This window comes from Camelus dromedarius, chromosome 33, assembly GCF_036321535.1.
Source record: "Camelus dromedarius isolate mCamDro1 chromosome 33, mCamDro1.pat, whole genome shotgun sequence".
NCBI lineage: Eukaryota > Metazoa > Chordata > Mammalia > Artiodactyla > Camelidae > Camelus > Camelus dromedarius.
Window position 1 is genome coordinate 4,040,191 of NC_087468.1, and position 20,678 is coordinate 4,060,868.

A 20,678-nucleotide genomic window follows, 5' to 3' on the forward strand; every position below is an offset into this window, starting at 1 on the left:
GCCATGCTGCTGGCTGACCACTGGCAGGAGGAGTGGAAGGCAGGGCAGGCCTCTTCTGCCTAACTCCATCCTTCCTCCCTCAGCTGGCTAATTATGGTTTCTGGCCCTGCCAGGATCAAAACTGCAGGGGGCGGTAGAGTTCCTAAGTGGCTGACCCTCCTGGGAGCTGGTCTTGAGTGGACTGGACCTGGCAATTGTTTTGAAGCTGACTCTCTCAGGGGCATTTCTGTGCCCATACCTGCCCTCACCTGCAACTCCCCTGACCTAAGTGAATGTGGTGTTACTAATTTACCCTTTTAACCTATCTTTTCTATTAGCATACACTGTTATTTCCCTCATCTTAAAAAAAAAAGATGCGTTCACCCTCCAGCTGTGGCCCCATCTCTCTGCTCTCCGGCACACACGCCTCCTGCCCCTGCAAAGGAGCTGTTCCCATTCGCTTCCTCTGATTCCTCTCATTTTCCATCCAAGCAAGCATGTCCACTGACTGCAACTGCTCATGACAGGGTCACCCACCACCCACCAGGTGCTGACTCCACGGGGAACTCTGTCCTCTCCTTGCACGGCCCGGCAGCCACACTTCCCACCGCTGCTCTCCCCGACTTCCTCAAGCCCTTTCCTCACGGGGCTTCCCAGGCCTCAGGCTGCTCTGGTTTCCTCCCACGGCCCTGGCCGGTCTTCTCAGTCCCAGCCCCTGAATGCTGGCACACAGCACCCCTGAGGCTGTCTTCTGGCCTCTACTACTTTCTGCTGCTGCCCCCATCAGCCTTAGGGCTTTATGTATTCTCTAGAAGTTGACAACTTCCAAACTGCTATTTCCAATCTAGACCTCCCTCCTGTATTCCAGACTCAAATACCCATTGCCTCTCAACGTCATCTCTTGGAAGTCTAATAGGACTTCTCCTGTACCTGCCCTCACCTGGGCCAGCCCTCTCCTGGGCCTGCCCTCACCTGGGTCTGCCCTCGGGTTTGCCCACCCCTGGGCCTGCCCTCTTCTGGTCCTTCCCTCTCCTGGTCCTGCCCACTATCTCCTTGGCCTCCCCTCACATGGCCTGCCCTCTCTCCTGGGCCTGCCCTCTCCTGGGCCTGCCTCTCCTCGTCTAGCCCTCTCTCTCCTGGGGAAGTAAGCCAGAAAGAGGAAGAAAAATACCATATAAAATCGCTCATATGTGGAGTCTTAAAAAAAATATATATATATATATACACATATAAATACAAAACAGTAACAGACTCATAGACATAGAATACAAATTTGTGGTTGCCAAGGGGTGGGGTGTGGGAAGGGACAGACTAGTAGTTCAAAATTTGCAGATACTGACAGGCATATGCAGAATACATAAACAAGAATATACTATATAGCACAGGGAAATATATACAAGATCTTATGGTAGCTCAGAACAAAAAAGAATGTGACAATGAATATGTATGTTCATGTGTAGTGAAAAATTGTGCTCTACATTGGAAATTGACACATTGTAAACTGACTATAACTCAATAAAAAAATGTTAAAAAAAAAAACAGTGCTCCACTCAGACCTACGGTTACATGCTGATCTTTCAGGGACAAAGACTAGGTTGGAACCTAAATGTGCAGACTGGGAGAGAAAAGGGATTTCAACTACTCTGACCACTTCCTGTTGAATGAAACAGAGAAGCCAAGCCCTCACATTTCAAAGGGTGACAGGAAGTCAGGGGCCCGGTACGCCCTCTCCCACCTAGGCCTGGGTGGGAACAGTGGGCAGCCCCAGCCAGGGCCACAGGCAACAGTAGCCTCGGCTGTGCCCATCTGGACAGACAGACTGGCATGGCCCCACGGGCTCTGGGCCTGCCTAAACGCCCCATGGTGGCCATGGGGGTCATTACCATTCTGGGCCTCTGTGGCCTCTCTGAACTCACCCCTCCCCAATCCCATCTTTCAGGGAAGGATCTACAAACCCAGCCAGAGGGGATGCAGGACAGTGGGGCAGAGAAGAAAGTTCATTCCAGGCATCTCCCAGCCTCCCTGCAGCCCCACTCTCTGAACCTGAGCCCATGTCAGTGCAGAGACCCCTCCCACCTCTGCCTCCTCACATCAAGAGTGACCTATTCTTTGGAGGATGAGGGTGGGGTCAGACCTCAGTCTCTGGCTGTGACTTTGACATCCAACTGCCTCCTCTCTGCCCCACCCACCCTGCTGCCTGTCACATGGCCCCTCAGGTGCCCCTTCAGTCTCCCACCTGCACTCCTGCCAGGAAGCTCCCTTCCTCCCTTAACCCCTCCAGACTCTCCTGGAGCTAAAGCCTGGACCCACCTCTGCCTCCTGCCTTGGCCAGGCCGGCACTGTTACCCTCCCTCCATCTCAAGGTGAAGAACTGAGGCTCAGACAGGGTCACAGTGAGGAGGCAGGAGTACCCACCCCTGAACTCACAGACTGACCCCAATCTCGTGACCCTGGGGTGACCTGCCCTGCTCAAGGAGAGGGTGCTGGCCGTGTGCCAACCGCTCACACCGGGAGGGGGGGCGCTCCTGGCCCGGGTGAGCGGGGATGCAGCAGAGCTGTCCTGGCCTCAGGAAGCCAGCACCGCCCACCCTGGACTCAACCCCACGTGAACCCTGGGAAGTTCCTTCTACCTCTAACTTCACTTTTTCCATCCTTCCTAAAGCCCCTGGCTGGCCATCGCCCCACGCAGAGCTAGGCCAGTGGGTGGAGAAGGGAGACTGAAGTCTGCACCCCAGTGCCCACCCGGACTCCTGGTGCCAGCACCTCTGCTCTGCTGTCCGTGCACATGCCGGCCTCCTGCCCACAGGGACTCGTTGCTTCTTGTTGCCTGGGCCCAGCAGTGACCCAAGGTCGGTCACTGTTCTGCAGTCCCCTCCTGGTGTCCTTCCTGACAGGCCTTCTAGGCACAGCAGGAGCTGGGCATGGGTGGCCTCCTGGTTAAGAAGGCACCATGAACATCTCCTTTCTTTTCTAATAGAAAGGCAGTGACTTCAAGAAAATGATACTTCCGGGTAATCTAGGAAATAAAAGATAAACCTTCACAAATCCTGTTCCTGGAGTCTCAAGATCCTGGTAAGATGGAAAAAAAAGCTTGATAATAAACAATGAATTCAAACCCTAGTAGTACGCTACTTTACAGTATCATGTGCAAACATCTGACTTTCCAGTCTTGGAGTGGCCCATTTGGGACACTAAATGAACCAAGGTCACCATTTTTTTCCACTTTTTTATAGGTTGTTATGCACCTGAATTATGTGTATCCATGACACAGAAGGTAACATGAACATGTAAACAATAATAGTATACACCAGAAACTGACAAGCATAACTATACACAAAATATTTAGAACAAAATGACAATGACACCACTACACATTAGCTTGTGGAACCTCAATAAAAATTCATAAGCTGAGAGTATCTAGTGAGAAAACAAGAAATACCAACTAAACTACGATAAAACAAAAGTAGTACAGAAAAGAATGTCGTAGAAAGAAACGAGAGACAGAAGTTTTAAAAAATCCTCAATTCGTCTCTGAAAAGATTAATAAAGTAGAATAGTACTTTCCTACTAAGAAAAAAGAGAAGCACACATAACATATTAACAGGTTAACACTTTAAGTCAGCCAGTTTATAAATCTCCGCCATCTTTGTCGCCTTCCTGTCTGCCCCTCACCCGCATGTTCAGACAAACTGTTCATGCTGTTACTTCTACCACCGTGTTCTCATACGCCCACTCCTTTCACCCCGGGGGCCCTTCCACACCTCGACTGCACTCCAGCAGCCGCCCCTTCGTTACACTGTCCAAATCTTGCCTTCCTCATTCCCTTTTATACCAATACTAGAGCTCTCTTCAACACAAAGCCAAACACATCAGTCTCACTCACAAAAGCCATCAAAGACGCCTATTTTTTTAAAAGCAGAATGTCAGCCAACCTCTGACCCTAAGTAAACACAGGAAACATTCCGCTACACCTTCTCACCTCCCACTTCTGTATCACTGGGTCATCTCCTGCTCCGAGGGGACCAGCCAGGTGCTTTCACAATCATATTCCCCTCAGCCTACAGGACACTTCCCTTGCTTCTGCCTCTCAAATTCCTATTCATCATTCCAGTCTTAGTCACATCTTCCATGAAAGTACCTCTGATCCATCAGTTACAAATAATTCCCTAATTTCCCACAATCCTTTGCCACTCTTACTGTACCTCTTTTTACTGTAAAACACAATTCTACCTGCATTAGAAGTTTTAATTTACATTATCTGTCTCCTTCAAGAGACTGCAGTTCTTTGGGTGATGACTGTGTTTTAGCCATCTGTGTGTAACCTTTAGGAACTAGGACAGTGTCCTGTAATAAGCAAATACTCCAGAACTCTAAAGTGTACAGTCAGAATTGGATCTGACAGTAAATGGTAATAACGAGAATATTACTGAGAAATTTATCTTCACTGGAATTCAACGAACTGACTTCTCCAGACATATTACCCACAAATCACTATAGTGATCTTGGGGAAGCATTCTTCCTACGTTTTCCTCAATCTTTCATGTAATGTCTGCAGAAATTACTTTCATAACAATAAATTGAAAAATAAAAATGCAATAAATGCAACAAACCTAACAGCCAAATTGGCTGAACACATACTGACACTACAAAAATAGTAATTAAGGTTTAGCTGAATTAAATATGAAAAAGCCAAGCGTTTATGGAAGTTCCAGAAACAAATAATCTACACAGAATTAGGGTAAAGGTATTTAAAGGAATGTGTTGGCTAAGGAGTCCAAGAAATGCGTCAGTGTGTTAAAAGGGTAAAACAATCCAAAAATCACCTACCAAGTGATTCTCTGAACCTCAGGAGGGCTATTGGAAAACATCAAGTCATAGGAAAACAATCCAATTCAAAAGCGGGCAAACGATTTTAATGGACATTTCTCCAAAGACGACATACAAATGGCCAGTAAGGCCAAGAAAAGATGCTCAGCATCACTAATCATTAGGGAAATGCCTATCAAAACTACACTGAGATGCTACCGCACGCCCACTAGGCTGGGCACGATCAAGAAAACAGACTACGACAAGGGTCAGTGAAGACGTAGAGCCTTGCAACCCTTTGTGCACCGCTGGCAAGAATGTAAAATGATACACCACTATGGAAAACGATATGGTGTTCCTTAAAAAATTTAAAAATAGAATTACCACTTAATCCAGCAATCCCACTTCTCGGTGTATACCCAGAAGAATTGAAAGCAGGGACTCAAAAAGATATTTGCACACTCATGTTCCTAACAGTATTATTCACAATAGTCAAAAGGTGGAAGCAACCCACGGATGGATGAATGAATGGATAAACAAAATGTGGTATATACATAAAATGGATTATTATTTAACCTTAAAAATGAATGAAATTCATTTACAAAAATGAACTTATTTACAAAACAGAAAAAGACACACAGACAGAAAACACATTTATGGTTGCCAAGGGGGAAAAGGGGTGGGAAGGGATAAACTGGGAGTCTGAGACTTGCAGATACTAACTACTCGATAAATAGAATAAATACCAAGATTCTTCTGTAGAGCACAGGGAGCTATATTCAGTATCTTGTAGTAATCTATAATGAAAAAGAATATGAAAAATAATCTATGTATATGTATGACTGAAACATTACGCTATTTGCCAGAAACTGACACAATATTGTAAACTGGCTATCATTCCATTTAAAAAAACAAAAAGGATGAAATTCTGACATGTGCCACAACATGGACCAATGTTGAAGACGTAATACTAAATGTAGTAAGCTAGACAAAAAGGGACAAATGTGGCTTGACTCCACTTATACAAGATACATAGAATAATCAAATCTAGAAAGGAGAATGCTTAATGGGGCTGAGTTGGGAGGAGGGATGGGGAGTAACCGTCTAACGGGTACAGAGTTTCAGCTTGGGAAGCTGACATGGTTCTGGAGATGGATGGTGGTGGATCGCACAACAATGTGAATGTACTTATTGCCACTGAACTGAATATTTAAAAATGGCTACAATAGTGAATTTTATGTTATGTATATTGTACCACAATTTTATAAAATCAGTAATTTTTTACTATCAAGTAATGTCATGGAAATTATATATCTGTGACAAAGACTTAAAATTCTAAACTGTCAAACTTTGCTGCATTGTGCTAAAATTATATAAATTCAACACAGAAAAACTGGCTACTACTTACTGACTAGAAGCCCACTTTGCTGTTGTTCAGCACATTATAGTAATTTTTAGGGTGTTAGTAGGTACCTCATTTATAATAACCAAAACACAAGTACAAAAACATAGCCAAAAAATTCATCAGGATCAGTGAAAAGCACCTAAGTTCCTGTACAACGACCTCTCCTGACAATTAGCAGCACAAAATCACAACGGTTTCTTTCACTTCCTACTAGAAGCCCTTGAAAATAAAGACAAAATTGGGATCACTATTAAAGTGGATAAACAGTAATTATGCAGGTCAATGTAATTACTATTTAACAGATACAGTTATCATTCAACATTTTTTAAAACATGGGGTCCACGGAAAAACAAATTGTCAATTATACTCAAGAACTTACGTTCATCTTGATGTGTTCTCTCTGGAAGCTTGCTTTGCAGTCTCTAGGAGGTGAAAGGAACACTTCATCTCTCCCATCCATCAATATCTGAGTTAACATATTTTAAAGATAAAACCCAAGAAACAACAAAGTTATTAAGAGTGATCTCTGTCATTTAGATGAGACTTGCTCTGTATACAGAAAGCATCACTAGTTGCACTGGAACAGATTCAAAATACCAAATTGTGCCCCACTTTCGCTTCCGTTGTGCCACCACAGTCAATCATGACATTCTTTAGGCAAAGAAATGAAGATTAGGATTAATCCAAACTTACAGTAAGGGAATAAAATTCATACTGGGTTATGAGAAAGAGGGATGGGTGGGAATAAAAAGGACATGACAGGTCTATCGCGACAGCATAGTGCACAGCCTCGGGTGTGGCCTCTCCTCAACACGCAGCTGCAGGATCCCCTACTCTGCTGAATTCTGGATTCTTACACCCCCTGAACTGATGTTCCAAAGGCTTACTACAAGCTGAAGCTGATCTTCATCTACCCCTTCTACCCAAATCTGCTCCTTTCCCTGAGGTTCCTCACAGGCTCATGTCAACCTGAAGTTCAGAGTCATCATTAATCCCCTCTCCTTCACCCCGTACCACATTCAAATGATCAGTAAGTTTTCAAATCCACCTCCTCTCACTCCACGACCACTGCCACGCCCAGCTCACGTCCTCACTGAGTCACACCTGTACTACTGCAGTACCCCCCCCAAGTGCTCCCTGCTTCTGGTGTTCCCTCCTCCTCCACCCTCCTCTCATAGATCCTCCTTGGGTCCACAGAGCAGTCTTTATGAAACATAGTATCACATCAGCTCCTTGTTTAAAAACCTTCAGTTGATTCTGTGTGAAATCATTACCAGTCCTATTTCTTTATAGCATGTCTTACAAAATCTTTCCAAATCTGGACCTAACTTCTGTCTCTAGCCTCACCTGCCTATACATGGACAGTTGTGCCCCCGTAGGGCTGCCGGTTCCTCTCCTACAAGCTCGCATTTCTTCACATCCCTGTGCCTTTGCAAATGGCCATCTCACTCCCTGGGAGGACCTCCTGCTTCTCCACTCCCTATCCATGCCACAGGTACTTTTACTTACGCTTCAAAATTAGGTTCATGGTGTCATCTACACATAAATTACAAGGGAAAAAAGAGATGTCGGGGTGATGCAGAGACTAAAAGAGGGTAAGAGCCTACACAAATGCTCTGTGGAATAGTGTTCCTGGCCTGTTTCACAATCATACGGCTAGAAAAAAACAAGAAGCCAATAGGAACCATTTTTTTTAATTAAAAATAGGACACCCGTAATCTGTTCCCAGCTAGGTGACAGTGTTTAAAAACTGATACGTAACACTTCACACCCACGACGATGGCTACCGTCAAGAAAACAGGAAACAACATGTGTTGGTGAGGATGTGGAGAAGCTGAAACCCTGGTGCACTGCCGGTGAGAATGTAAAGTGATGCAGCCATTATGCAAAATGGTACGGTGGTCCCTGAGACAATGAAAAATACAATTACCATTTAATCCAGCAGTATCATTTCTCAGTATATATCCCGAAAAATTGAAAGTAAGGACTCAAAAAGTATTTGCACACTCATGTTTGTAACAGCGTTATTCACACGAGTCAAAAGGTGGGAGCAACCCAAGTGTCCATGGATGGATGAAAGTAAAAACTAAATGTGGTGTATACATAAAATGGAGTGTTACTTAGCTTTAAAAAATGAATGAAATTCTGTTATGTGCCACAACGTGGATAAATCTTGAAGATCTTATGATTTAAGTGCAATAAGCAAGAAACAAAGAGGATAAATACTGGGGAGGGTATAGCCCAGTGGTAGAGCACACGCCTAGCGTACACAATGCCCTGGGTTCAATCTCCAGGACCTTCTCTAAAAATAAATAGATAAACAAACCTAATTACCTATCACCACCAAAAAAAAAAAAAAGAAATACAAATACTGTTCGATTCCTCTTACACAAAGTATCTAGAGTAATCAAATACATAGAGTCTAAAGTAGAACGGTGGTTGCCAGGGGCAGGGAAGAATGGGAGTAATTACCTAATGAGTTTGGGAAGTTCAAAAAGATCTGGAGATGAAAGGTGGTGATGGCTGCAGAACAATGTGAATGTACTTAATGCCACTGAAATGGTAATAAATTTTGTTATTTTACAATTGAATAGAAAAAAATTTTTGAAGAACTGATAGGACAAATTGTTGGCGAGAATGCAGAGCAACCACAACTCTCATACATCACTGGTGGAACGTGAAATGCCACAATCACTTTGGGAAAATGCCTGCTAATTGCTTACAAAACTGAACCGATGCCTACCCTGCGATATCCCAGCCCCACTCCTTGGCAGTAACTGCAGGGGAAGGAGAGCATTTCCGTACAAGCGTGGTCACAGCAACTGTGCTCGGAATAATCAGAAGCTGGAACTAACCCGGGTGTCAGTCACCAGGAGAACGGCGAAGCGGTGGTGTCTTCCTACAGTTAAACACTGCGCAGCAGTAACAGGCACAAGGAGTGACACGTGCAGTGACAGAGATAAGCCTCAAAACCATTACGCTGAGTGAAAGGAGAATTCTACTAGAGTAGCTACTGAATGACTCCACTAATATGAATGAATAAAACAGGCAAAACTCATCCACAATGGAAAAAAAATCGGAAGTGTGGTTATCTCTGGGGGATGGAAGTGGGGACTGACTGTGAAGGGACTTCCTGGGTTGAAGGTGATCTCTATTTTGTTGGGGACTAGGGTTACACAGATGTATGCATTTGTTAAAACTCAATAAATGCCACAATTAAAACTTGTGCATTGCATATGGTTATTTTACCTCCAAAAAATGCCACAAAAAAAGCAACTCTAGTTAATGACACGTGATAGAAATACTTACAGATAAAACGTACCCTGTCTGCAACTTACTTTGAGACATAAGAAATTAAGATGGAATGATGAAAACTTACAGTTTTATACATCAAATAAAAAAAGATGGGACTGATAAAATGGATAGGGGGCTAGATAGAAACATGACAAAGCACATACAGTAAAATCTTACCTCTAGCATTAAAAAAGGCACCATGAATATCTCCTTTCTTTTCAAATAGTTAGGCAGTGACTTCTTGAAGCTGATACTTCTGAGTAATCTAGGAAAAAGGAAATGACAAACCTTCACAGATCTTTTTCATGGAGTCAGAAGATTCTATTAAGAATGAAAAAAAAAAACTCTGGATAATAAAAAATGAATTCAAACCTTAGAAGTATGTTACTTTACAGTATAACATGCAAATATTTGACTTTCTAGTCTTCGAGTGGCCCATTTGGGACTCTAACTGAACCAAGGTCATTCATTTTTTTCTACTTTTTATTTTAAAAGTTGTTTGTGAACCTGAATTATGCGTATCCATGACACAAAAGGTAACATGAATATATAAACAATAATAATATACACCAGAAACTGACCAGTGTAACTACACACAAAATACTTAGAACAAAATGACAATGAAACCACTACACATTCGCTTGAGGGATCTCAATAAAAATTCATAAACTAAGTTTCTAGGGAGTAAATGAGAAATAGCAATTAAGCTACGATAAAACAAAGAAAAGTAGTACAGAAGAGAATGTCACAGAATCAACAGAGAAACAACAGAGGTTTTTAAAAATCCCCAGTTAGTCTTTGGAAAGACTAATATAGTAGAATAATACTTTCTTACTAAGGAAAAAGAGAAGCACAAATAACACATTAACAGGTTAACAGATCAAAGAAGGAAAATATGTGATCATCTCAATAAATAGAGAAAAAAATCATTTGATAAAATGCAGCACAGCACCCGTTCCTGACAAAAATAAAAACAATATAAAACACTCTAATCCAAACTGGGAATGGAACTTTTGTAATTTAATAAAAAAAAAAAAAAGCTGTTAAAATCCTACAATAAAAGCCGTATTTAATATAAAATGATAGGCACATTCACTTTTAAATCAGGAACGACAGTGCACACTGTCATTGCCTCTTTTCAGTAAAACCCCAGAGCTCCTAGACCTCTGACAGGAGACTGAAAAAAGCATAAGATTGGAAAGGAAAAAAACTACCATGGTTCTCACAAAATATTACGGTCATAATAAAAATCTAGACACTATTTGAATGAAAAAATACTTCAGCCTCGTTGCTAGATATAAAACAACATGCTAAACTTAGTAAAATGCACCAAAAGTAATCAGTAAAAAATGTCATTTCAAAAAATTTTCTTTAGAATGTTAACAAGAAGCTTAAGTATCTGGGAACAAATTTAAGAAAATACACAAGAGACAAGATGTTATATAAAGTGACAAAGCCTCACCAAAGAGCACAAAGGGCATTTTTAAAAGGCAACCATGGTGCTGGATGTGAAAACAGTACCATAAAATGTCAATTCTCCTGGAATGAATCTATAAATTCAATGCATTTCTTCATCAAAATCCTAGAAAATGTATTATTTATAAAGGTATGTGACAATGTGATTCCTAAACTGATATGAAATAGTAAGAGGCCAAGAACAGCCAAAGGGTTTCAAAGAAAAAGAATGACGAGGGAAGAATTTTCTTTCAACTAGTAAATCTTATTCTAAAGCTGTTTTCATTAAAATCTGTGGTATTAGTATAAGGAAAGAAAAATGACCAAAAAAGAACAGAATCCGCAGAAACATCTACGTGTATTTGGGAGTTTGGTATATGGCATTAAAAATAAGGGAAGAAAGGACAAAATGACACGTGGATCATCAGTCATCCACATGGAAAAAATATATAAATCCCTCTCTTGGTCTGTTTACAAAAATAAATTCCAGATAAAATGTAAAAAACCAAACTATAAAACTCATATAAGAGGATATCCTTTATGCCATTAAAGTAGGAATGGAAATAAAAGTCACACACACAAAAACTTAACTTTAAAGGAAAATACTGATAATTAAAATGGAAATCACTGAAAACGAATTTAAAAAATATGCCATAACAGCATGGAAGGAGGCACCTCCAACATAAAAGAGCGCTTAGCATCAGAAACCCAGAAATAACAAGAACTTTGAAAAATCAGTGCAAAGGGCAAATCCTTACTAGGAAAACGGGCCAGTGATGTGAACAGATAGTTCAGGGACAAGAAAACCCAGTGTCATTGAACACATGGAAAGCGACGAAGTGTCATGAGTGATCAATGAGAACCATCAGAACTGGCAGAAATTAAAGTCTAAAACAACAAGGCTACGTGTCATGCTCCATCAAATAAAAAAAGACGTAAGATGTCTAAATATTAGGAACATGCAAGGATGTGAAAAAACAGCAAACTAAAAACACGGATGAGGAGGATGGAAACAACTAAGAAATCACTTGGCAAAAACCAGTGGAATTAAGCTACTCTACTGTCTAAAGAATCCCACTTCCGGGGATATTAAGGCACATTACTTAGAGAAACCTCACCTGAGTACCTAGGAGATATGCACAAAGATGTCCCATGGAGCAGTTTGTAATGGCCAAGGACTGCAGACAATCGGAACGTCCACGAATAGGGAAATACATGAACTGTGGCCGGTCAGTCAGTAGACTGCTTTTATTTATTTACTTTTTTTATTGAAGTATAGTCAGTTTACAATGTTGTGGTCAGTCAATAGACTACTGTATAAAGGTTAAAATGAATGAACTAGATCTATACATATAAAGATAGATAAAAATTAATAAAAAACAATTTGCATTTGGATACATACAGTATATCATTATACAAATTTTTAAAATATATAAAACTGTATCTTGTGTTCCTTAGGTAAATGCACATATAGGGAAAATTAAAAACATGGATGGGAAGGAGAAACTGCCCAACTTCACGTGGGTGCAAGCTCAGGGGGACATAACAGGTAATGGGTGCTTTATTTCTAAAACAAACAACAAAACAACAAAGATAGAAGCCAGTACAGCAGAGTGTTCACATTTATAAAATTGGGTTGGTGGGTATACATGTACCTGATGTTCTGTACATTTCTATACATTTGAAATATTTCATAATTAAAATTTTTTAAGTGTGTCGGCAGTTCAGGAGGTGGATGTGGAAAACGCAGGTTACCGTTTCAGGAGTACTCACAGCAGAAGAAAGGAGACCTGATGGAGGCTTAAAAACAAATTTTAAACAGGGAATGTGCTACCTCTTCTCCTAGACTAGAGTTCACGTGTATATGCGTATACACACAGGTACGCGCGCGTGTGCGCACACATTCATTTTCATTTGGAAACAGGAGAATACGAGGAAAAGAGGATCCAGGCAACACCTGCGCTAAGGCTCCTGGCTGCCATTCAGCCTGTAGGTCCCGGCACAGCAGGACCATGTGACATCAGTGCCTGCAAGTTAGAGTGTGTTTTGTTCTTAGTATTTTTATGGTATTCCTTTTTCTACATTTATCAAGTTGGCTATAATGGTTGCGAACCTTGACTAATAACAATGATGGACACGTGCTGTTTCTGATTTTACTGGAATAAACAAAGAAGAACTTTATCACAGCAATGGAGCCCATGCACCATGGAGTCAGACTGTCTGGGTTTAATCTCAGGTGCTAGCACTTACCAGGTATAAACTTAAGCAGATAATTTAATATGAGTCTCCCTTTGCTCATTTATACAATGGTGAATGATTAAGGGAAGTTGACTCTTGCCTCCTCTACACCATTGGTCTCACCTGAATGCTTTCTTCCAGGCGGCAGCACTCAAGGCCTGGCAGCATCTCTATAACCCGGTTGGGGCTGAACGGACACAACAGCTCAGTGAACTGCTCTGCGACACACGGAGACGTTTGCAGCAATTCTTGATTTACAACGACATCTTCTCTAAAACAAAAAGCATTATGTAATCACATCTATAATTAAAGCTACAGGTAAAAAGTACGTTACCAAGACTGCTTTTTGGCCAGGTAAAACTGCAAATTACATCAGAGACCTTCTAAAGCATGGTATTTCTCATTTAAGTGGAAAAACAATCTTCAGTAACAATATTCAGCGGTGGCGCCTCTAAGTCATACTCACACTACAGGGTTAACTTTCTATAAATTGAATCTAATGGTATAGTTCCCTTGCGTAAAACACTTAGTAATTCTCCAGCACACAGAAGATTCAGTATATTATTTCTTAGCTTTACATATTAAATTGTTCACTGTAAGCCCCCAAACCCTATTTTCCAGTCTCTATACTTCTAACTTCTCCCCCCGACATATTTATAGCTTCATCTTCTGCTATCGCCCCCACGTCATCCTCTGAAAATGCATGACGCTTTGTGCCTTTAAGTCTCTGCACACCCAGGACCCTTTATCTAGAACTCCTGCCCAATTCTCTGCCTAGACAACTGATACCAATTATTTAAGCCCAGTTCGTGTGTATCTAGGAACTCCTGTCTGACTCTCTCACACAGTCGATCCCTCTCTCCTCTTGTTCCTGCAGCACTTTTTTACTATGTCTGGTGTAGAGCTTTTAACACTGTACTGTGCTTATACAAGTGCTTCTCAGCTCCTATGAAAAAATTAAAGAAAACAATGTACACTTATCTGTGCCCCCCAGAGACTACCATACTGTGGGAGGTGGGGGGTGGGGGGCACAGTAGTGGGAAAATGAAGCGTGTCAGTGAATGAACTCCGCATCTCTGTCTCTTATGCCAGCTGCCTCCCACTCACTGCTGTGGTTTCCATCCTGTGTACGTGTCTCCTACTACTATTACTGCCACGTGGGGACCCTGGGTTGTGCTACGTGTCCCTGTCACCGTCCTGTTCCCTATCTCTACCACTCAGTGGCCATAAAGGTAGTGAGCAAAGCACTCTCCCAGCAATGCCGTGGTGGTGACGAGTGGAATACTAGCTGCATGATACATACAGTACTTCCAACTGAGCATCTCAGTATTCAACATTAATACAGCTATATTCCAATTAAGATTTTCCAAGAAAAATTCTAGTCATCATTAACACAATGTGAGGATGACAGAAGTCTGAATAAATTACATGAAACCCAAAGAGAATACCGTTGCAGCTACTACAGCAGAAGATATGGGGGGGGCCTCTGTGGTTATGATGTCTAGGGTGAGTGCAAAATTTACCTGAAGTTTTTTAAGGACTGTTTCAATCTGTTTAGAAAAGTGAGTAGCAACCAGCTCTGCAGCTTTACCAGGCTTCAGGGACACAAGTTCCTGGAATGAAAGGCAAAGATGAAATGATCTTTAACATTAAATTTAAATAGAATTTCCACAGATGTGAAGCATGATCACCTCCTTCAAAATTTTCATGGGCTTCTACACTGCCTTTCAGGAGACCTCAACACAGGGCCTCAATTTTAATTAAAGGCATATTTAGCAAAATTTTAAAAGTACCATGTGAAAAACCTGATTTTGATATAAAAGGTATAATTCAGAATTCTTAGAAAATGAAAGCACTAAACATTCAGGACTTAGGTGACGACACCTACAGGATGAAAAGGAAAAAACACCTCCCCAAACTCCCCTCAGGGAATTTCATCCTTGATCTTAGAGCCCTAACTTTAAACAAATGAAAAAAAGGAATATAGCTGCAATTTCTCTGGCTAAGAATTCTGAAATTTTACTTCTGATGCCTGGTGGATTTTGAAATCAGAAGTGTCTTAAGAAAGGAACTTAAGGTCGTAACTCTAAGAGGTTGACCGCTCTTGGTAAGGCCAATTTCTGTTGAATCTAAGACCTCCAATCTGCCCTCTCTTTGAACCTTCCTCAGTACCACTGGCTCTTCTTTTCTTCTTGAAACTCTTTTCGTGCTTGGTTTCTGTGACCCTGTTACACCTTTTCAATTGCATATTCTATTGCTAAAATGCAAAGATTGCCTACAGATCAACATATTATATTACCAAATAAAAATAAGTTATTATGACTGCAAAACTTATGACATATCTAGTAATTTTATGATAGTATTTGTAGATGAATAATAATTAGCTGATAGAAATAACTAGTTTATACCACTTTATACATCTCAAAACAGAGAAGGTAGTATCACAAATAAAGAAAATGTTACTACTGATCTTCAGACATTAAGAAGAAACTATTATGAATTAATGTTGAGAATCTGAATGGGTAAATTCCTGGAAAAGTATAATTTACTAAGCTGATGTAAGAAATGGAAAAGCTGCGCTGATTTTTAACCACTAAAGAAGTTGAACAAATAGTCAAAAATCTTCCCATATGGAACACTCTAGGCCCAAATAGCTTCACTCTAAGACCTAGCAATCATTTAAGGAAGAACTATTCCCAACATTAAATCTCATAAAGAACAGAAAAGAGGGAAACTTCCTCAGCTCACTGTATAAGGCTAACAAAATTCTGATACCTAAACCCAACAGAAGATAAGAAAGAAAAGGAAAATCACAGATCAATCTTATCGTGAACACTGATACAAACAAACATCCTAAATAAAAACAAAACACAAAATGTATAAAAAGGATAATATACTAGGATCAAGTTACGGTTATCCAGAGTTCAAGGGTGCTTTAACATCAATAAAATTTATAACGACAACATAACGCCATTTGCAGCAAAATGGATGCTCCTGGAGAATGTCATTCTAAGTGAAGTAAGCCAGAAAGAGAAAGAAAAATACCATATGAGATCGCTCATATGTGGAATCTAAAACACAAAAACAAAAACAAACAAACAAAAACAAAGCGTAAATACAGGACAGAAATAGGCTCATAGACAGAGAATACAGACTTGTGGTTGCCAGGGGGGTGGAGGGTGGGAAGGGATAGACTGGGATTTCAAAATTGTAGAATAGATAAACAAGATTACACTGTATAGCACCGGGAAATATACACAAAATGTTATGATAATTCAGAGAAAAAAATGAGACAATGAGTGTGTATATGTCCATGAATGACTGAAAAATTGTGAACACTGGAATTTGACACATTGTAAAATGATTATGAATCAATAAAAAATGTTTAAAAAAATTTATAACGAAAATATAAGGGAGAAAAGGTAATGAAATTTATTCTTGAGAAAAACTGTTAGCATACTAGAAATAAAAGCCTTCCATAAAAATTTTATAGTAAATATTGCACACGTTAGAAATAAAAAATTTTTAATTATTAACAATAGCACTACTGTGCTAAAAAAATATACAGTTGTGACAGTAAACCTAACAATCTAGAGATGAAAAATCTCCACAGAGAAAACTTAAAAACTTTATAGAAAGACAACTGAATAAAGGGTTATGCCAAATGGTCACTAAATAGAAGACTCATGATGTAAAGATGTCAATTTAAACTGACATTGAATGACGGATTCAGTGCAACCCCTATTAGAATCAGAAGGTTAAAAAAGTTTTGCGGTGCAATTTGACAAGTTGATTCTAAAGTGTATTTGGAAGTATCAAAGGTCAAGAATAGTCAATACTCTCTTAAAGATATCAATAAAGTAACAATATTTAGGACAGTGTGGTACTGATGTAGAGACGAAGATCAATCAAACAGAAGAGGGCCCAGAAAAACAGACCAAGCATATAGACCCTTGCTACACTCATGGTAAGGCCACACTGCTGAGCATGGGGAAAGGCAACCTTTCAAAATAACTGCTGCTGGGGGAGCTAGGCATCCATATTTTTTTAAAATTAGATGACTCTCCACCTCAAACCATATACAAAAACTGCTTTCAGATGGATGTAAGATTTAAAGATGGAAAAAAAAAAACTTCTAGATAATAATAAAGGAGTACTTTTCCTTTGATACGGAAAGAAAAAATTATTTTGACTACTTGAGAAAAAAAAGTTTTTATTAAAAAGAACCATAGAAAAAAGCCAGAGAGAATATTTACAACAGGTATCACTGACAAAAAGACTTAACATCCAGCTACATAAAGAACTCCTACAGATCAGTTAAGACAAGAGACATTCCACCAGAAAAATGAGCAGAAGACTTGAACAAGCACAGAAAGGAAATTTAAATGGCCAACAAACATAACAAGGCTACCAATCTCATGAATAATTAAGAATACATAAACTTAAAAGATAATGAAATATTACACATACACTAGATTGACAAAATTTTAAAATCCAGCAAGAATACACAGCTAATGGCACGGGGAGGAGGGTTGCCCTGGGGAAGCCTTTGGATTTGCCCCAGTCTTCCCTGTCTCCCCAACACCTGGCTTGTGGGCACCCTTTGCTGTCCCTGGTGGCAGGACACATATTTCCCAGTTTACTTACTGGAGGTTGGTGAGATGGGGTCAGCTGGTACTGGTCAGGTGACCCCCGCCCCCCCCCCCCGTGGCAGCAGAGGCCACCCCCAAGCCAGGCCGCAAGGGAGACTGGAGCAAATAGGCCAGCTTCTCCAAGGCAGGCCCCCTCCCCCAGCTGCCTCCTGCTCCCTGACTACACCACACCCACCTCCTGGGAGCTGGCTGACCTGGGGACCTGCCTAGAGTGAACCTGGGGTAGCAGAGGCCGCTCCCAGGCCAGGCCAGGCCAGGCCACAGGGAGATGGGAGCAAATGACTGGCTTGGAAGGGGCAGCCCCCCTCCTCCCGTCGCTGCTGCCTCCGCTGCTACCATCCTCCCAGCCCCCTGACTGCACTGAGCCCATGGTATTACCAAAGTGGATCCAGAGGGAACATATCTCAACATAGTAAAAGCTATTTGTAACACACCTATAGCCAGCATAATACTCTACGGTGAAAAGCTGAAAGCCTTTCCACTAAAATCTGGAACAAGACAAGGATGCTCACTCTCACCAGCTCTATTCAGTACAGTATCAAAAATCCTAGAATAGCAATTAGACAACAAAAAGAAAGAAAAGGGATCCAAGTTGGAAGACAAGAGGTAAAATTGTAATTCTATGCGGATGACATGGTACTATACACAGAAAACCCTAAAGGCTCCGCACGAAAACTGTAAGAGCTACTGAAAGAATTCAGCAAGGTAGCAGGACACAGCATCAACATACAGAAATGAGTGGCATTTCTCTACATGAAAGTAATAATCCCTTTTAAAACCACCCAAAAACATAAAATACGTAGGAATAAATCTGACCAAGGAAGTGAAACACATCTGCAAAGGCCTATAAAACGCTGACTAAGGAAATTAGAAAGGACTTAAAGAAATGGAAATATATCCCATGTTCTTGCATTGGAAGAATTAATATTGCTAAAATGGCCATACTACCCAAAGCAATCTACAGATTTAATCAGATTAATATCAAATTACCCAGGACATTTTTCACAGAATTAGAACAAATCATCCTAAAATTTATATGGAATAATAAAAGATTCAGAATTACCAAAGCATTATGGAAGAAAAAGAATGAAGCTGGAGGAATAACCCTCCCAGACTGCACACAATACTACAGAACTACAATCAAAACAGCATGGTATTCATACAAAAACAGACATACGGATCAATGGAACCGAATGGAGAGCCCAAAAGTAAACCCACAAACTTCTGGTCAATTAATCTTTGACAAAGGAGGCAAGAATATACAATGGAGTAAAGACAGTCTCTTCAACAAACGGTGTAGGGAAAACTGGACAGCTGCATGCAAATCAATGAAGTTAGACTACTCCCTCACACCATACACAAATATAAATTCAAAAATGGCTAAAAGACTTAAACATATAGACAAGATACTATAAACCTCTTAGAAAAAAACATAGGCAAAACATTACCTCATGTATATCTCAGCAACATTCTCCTATGGCAGTCTACCCAAGCAATAGAAAACAAACAAAAAAAGCAAAAATAAGCAAATAGGACCTAACTAAACTTATAAGCTTTTGCATACCAAAGGAAACTATAAGCAAAACAAAACAACAATCTACAGAATGGGAGAAAATAATTATAAATAATTCAACTGGCAAAGCCTAAACTTCCAGAATATATAAACAGCTCATAAAACTTAATAACAAAACACAAACAGCCCAATCCAAAAATGGGCAGAAGACCTAAACAAGCAATTCTCCAAGGAAGAACTACAAATGATCAATAGACACATGAAAAAATGCTTAATATCACTAATTATCATAGAAATGCAAATCAAAACTACAAAACCCCAGTCCAAACAGCCATCATGCAAAAGTTCATGAATGATAAATGCTGGAGAGGGTGTGGAGAAAAGGGAACCCTCTTATACTGCTGCTGGGAATGCAGTTTGGTGTAACCATTATGGAAAACAGTATGGAAATTCCTCAAAACACTAAAAATAGACTTACCCTGTGATCCAACAATCCCACTTCTGGGTATATATCTGGACAGAACTCCAGTGCGAAAAGATACCTGCACCCCAGTATTCATAACCCCACTATAATATAACAGCCAAGACATGGAAGCAACCTGAATGAAGCAACAGATGACTGCATAAAGAAATCATGGTATATTTATACAATAGACTACTACTCTGCCATAAAAAAGGATAAAATGATGCCATTTGCAGCAACATGAATGGACCCAGAGATCATTATTCTAAATGAACTGAGCCAGAAAGAGAAAGAAAACTATCATGGTATCACTTATATGTGCAACTTAAAAAAAAAAAAAAAAAAACACTATGAGCTCATCTACAAAACATGAACAGACTTGAAGACTTAGTAAACAATCTAATGGTTACCAGGGAAATGGGGTGGGAAGGGAGATTTAAAAATGTTTGCCACTATGTGTAAAAGGAGATTTTTTTTTTTTAATTTCTTCTGTATAGCACAGAAACCTATGTTCAATACCTGGTAATACCTAAAATGGAAAAGTCGCTACAGCCACCAACTGAGGAAGAAAGAGAAGAAAGAAGATGTAGTTATCCTGGGATACAGCCCAGTCCTGGGAAAAACTCATGCACCCCAATGTTCACAGCAGCACTATTTACGATAGCCAAGATACGGAAACAACCCAACTGTCTGTCAACAGATGACTGGATAAGGAACATGTACATATACACAACGGAACACTACTCAAACACACAAGAAGAAAAAAACAATGCCACTTGCAGCAATACGGATGGATCTGAAGACTGTCATTCTAAGTGAAATGGGCCAGAAAGAGGAAAAAAAAAAAAAAAGCCATATGACATCACTCATATG

At 40.4% G+C, this 20,678-nt stretch overlaps 1 protein-coding gene across 4 annotated transcripts in view; it reads right to left on the reverse strand.

The window, feature by feature from the left end:
* The window catches only part of LOC105095412 (ryanodine receptor 2-like), a 40,727-nt gene continuing 20,049 nt past the window's right edge, over positions 1-20,678 (reverse strand). The window contains exons 6-11 of one of the 4 annotated variants that reach the window (XM_064481728.1): positions 14,701-14,790; positions 13,301-13,448; positions 9,662-9,749; positions 6,570-6,656; positions 5,532-5,582; positions 1-1,115 (exon numbers count right to left, since the gene is read on the reverse strand). The gene's annotated coding sequence lies outside the window, so the exon portion shown is untranslated. The other 3 variants (XM_064481730.1, XM_064481729.1, XM_064481731.1) reach the window with 3 other exon arrangements.